The following is an 8809-nucleotide window of genomic DNA, read 5'->3' as shown; positions in this document are numbered from 1 at the left end:
CAGGTCTGAACTGAAACTTTAGGACCTGCTAGAGGAATAGACCTCATGGTTCTATGGATAAAAGTGGTATTTTCTGAGGTAAGCATAGTCAAAAGAAATTGATTTAAAGTTTCCTTGAGGAAAAAAAAAAGAAAAAAAAAAGAACATCGGCTTGATTTTTTCATGTCAGTGGCTTTTCTGTCGGCTCCATAAACAGCAGAATTTGTATTAATCCCCGGTCAAATTTAAGGGTGAATCTATATTTCCCTAATTCAAAGATAAAATGAAAGTTTCTTCCTTGACAGAGTATCTATGTCAAATATTCTTCATTGAAACCTTTTTGAACCTAGAGTTTACCTTGAACTGAGGAAAAATCTGGGAAACATTAGGAAAAATATCTAAGGTTCAGTCCATAATATCATCAAGTTTTGTGGGATTCATCGACCTAAATGAATGTCCAAGCCTGCTTTGGACAAACTGGTATGATCTGAGGCTCCCTTTGCTTCAGTGGGAATATGTGATGCCTACTTATGCAATGGTAGAAGGAGTGAGTAGCCCTCGGGGAAAGGAGGTGCTGATATCCTTGTAACAGGAGAGATGATCAGAGTATAAAAATCCCCATAGTATTTTGTGCAAAAATTAATTTGCTTACCTTAGCTCATGAGGTCCTAGCATTGCCACACCTTCTAACAGTTCTTCACATCCTGGGGTATCCATATCCTTAGCTGAATTAGCAAGGCACCAAATATAGATACCATGATTCATGAAAAGCTTGGGATTGTATCCTCAGCATGATTGCCTCCTAAAAATTATGTTCAACCAACCAGAACTGAGTTAGAATGATGAATTCACACGATGTCATGTGACTATACTCAAAGAAGTGGCATAAGGTTCCAGGATTGGCCTCCTCCTCTTGATTTCTGTGAACTTTGAGCAGAGGGAGCAATTCTCCTTGGTCAGAGGTAAAATATCCCATGGGTTCCTGAACAGAAGGGATTTTTATGAGAGCCCATTGCATCAAAGGTGTACATTTTATGACCTTGATCATCACAGGAAGGAAAATACTATAGGTTTGAAAAAGAGAAAGTCCCTAAATCCTGTGTGACAGTAGGGGAGTTGTCCTGTTCACCTTCTGTAGAGGAGTTTGTTCCAGGCACTCCAGGCCTCCACATCTTCAGAGAACTCTAAAAAATTCTTATCTCTGAGGACTCTATGCAGATTTGACAGCATTCAGAGGTTTCTTCTGACAAGTCGACTCAAAGTCCCTGGATTTGTTCCCTATTAAACTTACAAGGAAGCACACAGGTGTGGTTGTAGAGTACAGTTACCTTTCTGATAACCAGCTTATAGAGAGCCTTGGATCCAGGCAGAGGTTTTCATAAATTGGCCATGGGACTTGACTCTGGAGTTCTCTGAGGTTTGTTTTGTTTGTTTGTTTTTGGTGGTCAAAAGTATATTCCCTAACCAACAAGGTCTGAGGGAGAAGCTCTTAGTTGAGTGGTAGACCTGAGTCCACCGTGAACAAAGACCAAAGCTGTTGTGTATTCTTGGTACCAAGGATTCAGCCTGAAGCACACTAGAGATGAGCCTGAATATTTGAGATAAACTTCTCACTCACAAGGTCAGTTCTATACCTTGCTTCATCAGAGAGGCATGTCTCAGACCCTTGCAGTGCAGAAAGAGGAAGAATAAAGCATTTTACTCAAGGCCGGCTTACCCCTTTGGCATACGCATAATGTCAAGGGATACTATGGTTAGAGGAAGCAAGGTTTAGGCCCTCTTCAAAAGATAAACCAACTAGGTGTCAGCCCCCTTGAAGTTATGGGATAATTTACATCTGAGGGGGCCTGACATGATGGAGTCGATATTTATGCTGGAGGTATAAATTATCCTGGGTCTAGCAGGGTACATCTGAGTCCCCATTGTAACTTCATCAATGCTATTGCATGCTGATAGTAAAAGAGCCATCTTCGTGGCCTTCTTAAAATGTTGTTGAGGTCTGAAGTCCTTTGTTTATCATGTCATATGGATCAGGGCATCTTCAGTTATTGAGGACCTATGTGACACCTTTGTTTTTAAGAGGTAATTCTGAGGGGAATTAAAGAATTTCTGAGGTTTCTGGTTCTCATATGTTAATGCTGCCTTCAATACTGGGGAGTTTCTAACAATTTGATTTCAGGGGTTACTTCTGAAACCCCCTTGAGTTATTGGTGGAAGTTGTGAGTCACATCGGTTATTTTTCATGTGTGTGGGTATACTGATATTGTCTTCAGACACACCATAAGGTGGCATCGGGTCCCATGACAGATGGTTGTGAGACAACACGTGGTTACTGAGAATTGAACTCAGGACCTGTGGTAGAGCAGTCAGTGTTTTTAACTGCTGAGCCATCTCTCCAACCCCAGCACATTGGTTCTAAACAGTTAAGTTGAAGTTCACTTAGGCTATTGGGGATGATCTGAGGATCCCTGGTTCAGAATGGGCAGATCAGAAGTCCCCTTGGTACATACAGTAGTTTAGAAGATCTGTGGTTCTTAAGCTGTAGGTCTGAACCTTACCAGAGAAGAATGCCTGGAGTGTTTTTGAATTCCTAATTTAGACAAAGTGTACCTGATGACTCCTTGAGCCACTGAGAGTGATTTAAGCTCCACTTCAAGCATGGGGGGAACGTGTGAGTCTTCTTGGTGCTGAAGGACTAATTCTGAGGTTTCTGTGTCAGAAACAGAACTTGGAGGACCCATTGACAGAGTGATAATGTTGATGTATCCACAAACAATCTATAAAGGATGCCATGCTTTAGAGGCAGAAAGGTTCACACCATATTGGGGAAAGTAGAAATGCCAAAGACTCTTGTATCTGTACAAGATCAAGGGTCGATTTGGAGAGGAAAGAAGGCCTGAATATTTCATTATCGAGGCTTCCTGGGAACCTAGAACAAGCATATCATGCAGTCCATGCAACAGCTTAATCAATCTCCAGTATGCTAGGAGGCACTTCCCAGCTAGTTCTCCTGATAAATCTGCTGACTACTTCTGAAAATGGCAAGGCTTTCTCGTTTCTGCTGGCCAACTTAATGTCTATGTCCTGGGTTTATGAACTTGCTGGCTACTCTTAAGCTCTGAGACTTCAGGCACCCGTGTCCTGATCCTTGGACAGAGTAATTAGGTCAGAGGATCAGAATAAGAAGCACTTGGTGCACCTTAGATCAAGGGAGTTGATTTGTCATGGACTAGACCAGATCTAGTAGGTAGGTCTAGGTCCTCAATGATCAGAAGAATCACATAATACTCTCCATGAGGTGAAAATTATATAGCACATACTTCTGGCTAAAATTGTGAGCTACTCTTAATCAGAAAGGGGATTCTTGTCCTGCTTTTAGTCACAGGGGCATAGATGATGCTTCAATGTGCATCTGAGGCAGCTAGGAGTGGAAATTGTAAGTTTGATAGAGTGTTGATGAAAAGAGAAAGTTCTAAATTCATGTTGCTCATAAGGGGCACAGAAAGGGAAAATATGAGGGCAGCTTCTGGATGAAAAAAGAACTGAAAATGCCAGGGTAAGAGAGAGTAGGGCCCAGGTCACCCTCTTGAGATAGACTGCCTAACAGGTTCCATTTGGCAGGCTGGGAAGCTCTGGTGCGTCCCTGGGCAGAAGGGGTAAGTCGGAAGCAAGGAGTAAGTCGTAAGCCTCCTAGAGCATTTTCGATATCTCTTTTGTCATAAAAAGTATCTGTGAGGCACAGTTTCTTAGATGGGGCATTTGAGAGGCCACCCCTTTCAGCCTGAAGCATTCTGAGCCTTTCTGAAACAGGGATCACATAGCCAGAGTCCCTCTGGTGAGAACTGGAAAGTGTGAGTCCACATTGGTCTGATTGAGAAGATCCGACACCTCCTTTAGGAGAGAGGAAAGAACAAAAACTCCCCTTTTGCCGTGCAATCCTATTGAGATTGATTTTCATATGACGTGTATATTTGTGGCCTCCTAGGACAGAATGGTCACAAAGGGGGAAACCAAATTCATATTGTAATGACGGGTCTCTCCAAGGACAGGAGAGGGCATGTACCACATCCTCTGCTTGAAGTATTGTACGTCTGTAATATCTTCACATAACAGGGAATGTTCCAAAAGGGAATGTTTTACTCCCTTTTGGAGGTATAAATCCCCATAGGATAGGCACCAAAGCTATGGGCTCCTGTTTGGCACTTCTGGAAGGTTTCTCTCCCTCTTGGACATTAGGAATATGTTTTGAGCCCTCCTTAGTAGAAACAGGGTGCCTGATATCCTCTTGGGGTGATGATGAGAGTTTCACACCTCTTCGGGGACTGTCTCCATCTGGAGATGAATCAATGCATTCTTGATCTGTAGGGGAAGTTTGCAGGGCTCCATGGGTAGCAGAGGCTTTCCTCTGTTTCCTTCTGGTAGAAGTAGCGTGTCTGGGAATCTCATGAGGACAGGTGGGATGCCTGAGGCTGTCTTCATGAGAAAGAGTGGTTTGCATGCACTTTTCTGTAAGGATGGAGGATGGCTTGTCAACCTCATGCTCTGAATTGGAAGCTTGGGTGTCCCATTGGTCAGAAGGGGCTTTTTCTGATGGGGTTTCAGTAGACTTGGATGGTCTGTGAATGCCTTGGGTGGATAGGGGACTTCGGAGGCCCATCTCATGAGATGGTGAGCATCTGCAGGCTCCTTTAGCAGAATCAGAAGTGGCGAAGTTTATGTTAGTCACAGTTTTAAGCTTTACACCTCTTTTCTGAGATTTGGAATCTCTGACCCACATTTTGGAAGAATGGCAGTTTTTCCAGCCCTCATGTTTTGAGCATGCAGATTTCAGGCCCTCTTGAATCTACACAGGAAGGGCTTGGTCTTGTTTTCCGAAATTTAGAAGGTGTGGGGCAATCTCCTGGAGCAGGAGAATGACTGAGACCTTTTTTACAAAGGATACTATATCTGAAACTAAATTGTGATGATTTTAAGGGGGAGATGCTCCTTTGAGAAGTAGAGGTAGGACTGGATTTCTTTTCTGCATACTTGGAAGATGTGAGGCTACTTTCAGCAGAAGAGATACATTTTAAGGCATCAAGTTCTGAAAGGCAGTATCTGATATCCCCTTCAGGAAATGGGACATGTTTCAATATCCTTTGGTTAGATTTGAAATGTCTAGGGCTCTTCTTGAGATAAGAGGAATTTCTCCGGCCATCTTCATGAGAAGGGGTAGGAATAATGTCCCCTTCAGCACAAAGGGACAGTCCCTTAAACTCTGTTGAAAAGGAATTACCCACGGTTTCTTGGGGAGATGGCAAAGGTTTTAGCGGCCCCTTGGCTGGTTGTGAAAGTTCTAGACTTTTCTGGGGAAATACTGTTGTTCTCAGGATCCCTTGTTCACATACTAAAGGGCCCATAGCACCTTCATTGGGTTTCAAAAGACACAGAGACCCTAACAAAGATGTCAAAGCTTCTGGAGTCCCTGGCACAGATTCTGAACTCTTAGAAATGGATTGTGTATATGTCAGAGGTTCTTCTGCCTCTGGACTAAGTGGTGAAGGAGCTGGTAATTTGGGAGAATCTTGTGTGGCTGACAAAGTTTCTATGACCTCTTGGGTGACAGGTGGTATTTCTGCACTATTTTGCATACATGGCCGTGTTTCTAGTGTGTCCTGGGAAGAATCAGAAAGTCCAAGATCTTCTGGATGGGATGGTGAATATCCTAAAGCCTTTTTTTCCAAACAGGATCCTGGAAGCTCTTCAGGTAACAAGGAATTTTCTGTAAGCCCTTGGTAAGATATTGATGTTTCTAGTACACCTTGGGCAGATAGGGAAGGTCTCCGAGACATTAAGACAGTATGTGACACTTTCAAATCCAATTGGACAGATGGAGAAGGTCCTAGACTCACTATGGTAGAGGCTGAAATATCCAAAGCTCCTGGTGAAGCATTGGACATTACTGGCTTGCCATGTGTACAGGTACAACATTCCAGATTCCCCTGTAAAGACAGGCAAGGGCCTCCAGCAGATAACAAAGCTCCTGGATTCACTTGAGCAGATAGGGACATTGTCAAAGGCTCTAGGGCAGATAATACAGATCCTAGTGTTCCTCGTCCAGATAAAGAAATTACCATGGGTCCTTTGGAAGAATGCATAGATCCTGAAGGATCTGAAGCAGATGGATCTGTTTGTTGAACCCTTTGTGGAGAATTCAAAGACTCATTTGGTCCCTGGAATGAAGTTAAAAGTCCCTCTGTAGGTTTAGAGAGATCTAAAGGCTCTTCTGTGGAAAGGGAAGGATCCAAAAGGCTTAGGGAAGAAAATGAGGAACTAAGTTGGGCAGAAATTGCAAGCTCCAGAGGTGAGTCATTGGATATCACATGTCCTGGGGCAACTGTTGAAAATTTTTGTGCACCTGATGCAAATGATGAATATCCTAGAGTCCCCTGTGGAAGTGGCAAAGGTTCTACAGAGCCTTGTGTAGTTGCTGAAATCCTCAGAGATCCCTGGTCAGATCTCAAAGTCCTTGCTGTATTTTGAGCATGGTGCATATATCCCTGACACACTGGGAAAGATGGTGAGTCTGCTACTGTGTAGTGTGTAGATGTGGACTGAGTTCCTATAACTTGTGTATGTAAAGAAGGACTTGAAAAACCTTTTGGAAGATGTAGAATGTTGGGTAGACCTTTGTGGACATGGGGACAGATGTACAGTACCCTGTGCAGAGAGACCGGGACTCACACCTTCATGAGCAGGATCAGAAGATGCTGGAGTCCCTTGTTCTGAGGAGGAAAGACCCACAGGATTATGAGAACATTCAGAACATTGTGATGTATTCATCATTGCCTGGGCTGAAATAGAAAGTTTCAGAGGCCCCTGGGCAGATTGCAAAGGTGCTAGATGCCCTTGGGCAAATGGGAAAGTCTCTGCACCTCCTTGGGTAGAAACAGAATGTCTACCAAGTGTAGGAGGTGATGGTGGCAAAGTACCTAGAGTCGACGAAGTAGACTGAGAAGATGCTACAGCCTGCCTCACTTGTGGAAAAAGGCCTAAAGCACTCTGTGACTCTTCATATTGTGCCAATATCCCTGTGGCATCTGTTGAATTTTCCAGATTTCTTTGGTTGGGGATAAAAGAACTTTGCATGGGCAAAGTTCCCTCTTCTGCCCTGAAAAGTACCTTTGGCTTTTGAAAAGATGACAAAGTTTCTAGAACCACTGGAGTAGGTACAAGATGCTCCTGAACACCCAGTACAGGTGGGCAATGTCCTATATCTGATGGTGAAGGATAAAAGGTTTCTTGAGATTTCTGGCTAAGTAAGGAAGTTCCAGTGTCCCTTGGGAAAGCTGGGGATCTTTGTGCAAAATGATGGGCAGTTGGAGAAAATCCTACATCTGTCTGACAAGAAGTTGGATGATGCAAAGTATCTTGAGCAAATGAAACACTTTGTGTATTCCCCTGTTTAGAAATGGGAAGTTTTAGAGACCCTTGGGCAGAACAGAAATGTCCAAAAGCCTCTTTGGAAAATGAAGAGCCTAGGGTTCCCTGTGAACCTAGGGTTCCTTGTGAAGATAAACAAATTCCCAGAGGCATCTGATCAGATGACACAGATTCTGGTAGCAATGGAGTATTTTGGGGAGACGCCAGATATCCTGGAGTGGGAAGCAAAGTTCCCACAGTCTCCTTTGCAGACAGGGACGTTCCTACTGTGGCTTCTGCAGATAAAAATTTCCCCTCAGTGCCCTGAGCAGATGTGGAAAACTCTAGATTTGTTTCTTTAGATTTCGTCACTTCTAGACGACATTCTTCAGATGAAAAAGGTCCCAGAGTTCTTTGCTCAGATCTCAAAGATGATGGTGACACCTGTAGTGATGTAGTAAGATCCAGATGCAGTCGAGACCATTTTCTTGGAAAATTGTTTTCCAGCCTTTTACTATGAGGTAGAATCTGGTTTTGTCCCTGAGGTGGGTTTCTTTTATGCAGCAAAATGCTGTGTATTGTTTATATAGCCAGTCTGTTAGTCTATTTGTTTTTATTGGTGAAATGATTCCACATTAAGGCAACTTCAGACCAACTTCTCTTATGAATATCAATGCAAAAATACTAAATAAAATTCTGCCCAAACTAAAAGGTCTATTAGGTCCTTTTCTGATAGTCAAAACTGGAATGAGAACTGCCAGTTTTCCAAGTGTCACTGACTAATTGCTCTTAGATAGTAACTGGTCTTTCTCCTACTCAGAGGACATTACAAGAGGTTGTATAACAATTAAACAAAGGTCATCAGAAGGGAACTAATGATTTATTATAGGTTCTAGGGTAAAAGATAAGATATGGATTGGGTTTACCTATACAAAACTTCACTAACATCTTAGTTATGGTTTGATACCTTCAGTGAACCTGTTGATCTGAGACATTTGATGAAATTTGTAGCATGTGGTCATGTATTCTGAAATATGGATAAGTGCTGAGGACAAAGAGACGAGGAAAATCAAGAGAGAAGATTTTTTTTTTTTTTGCCTTTCTCCACTTAGACTATTTTTTTTTTCCTTTTGCCCACTTAGAAGAATTTTTCCCTTTCCCCACTTAGGATCTTTATGCTTTTCCCCTTATATAACTTTCATAGGAATTTTTTTATAACTTAGTAATAACTTCTATAATCACTTCTCTAAATTCCTTCTCTTCCAGTGACATCTGGCTAGTAGGCTCAAAATTAGAGCCCAGCAATTCCTGCTGAGCTAGAAAAAAGGCTGCATTGTTAATCCTCCTCTGTTAGGCTACAGGTGTTAATCACCTAAGCCAGCCTACCCTCAGAAAGACCTATTACTTTTTAGAAGTTATCATCAGCATT

Source organism: Mus musculus, chromosome Y (genome assembly GCF_000001635.26).
Source record: "Mus musculus strain C57BL/6J chromosome Y, GRCm38.p6 C57BL/6J".
In the NCBI taxonomy this organism is placed as follows: domain Eukaryota; kingdom Metazoa; phylum Chordata; class Mammalia; order Rodentia; family Muridae; genus Mus; species Mus musculus.
This window is presented reverse-complemented; position numbering follows the sequence as displayed.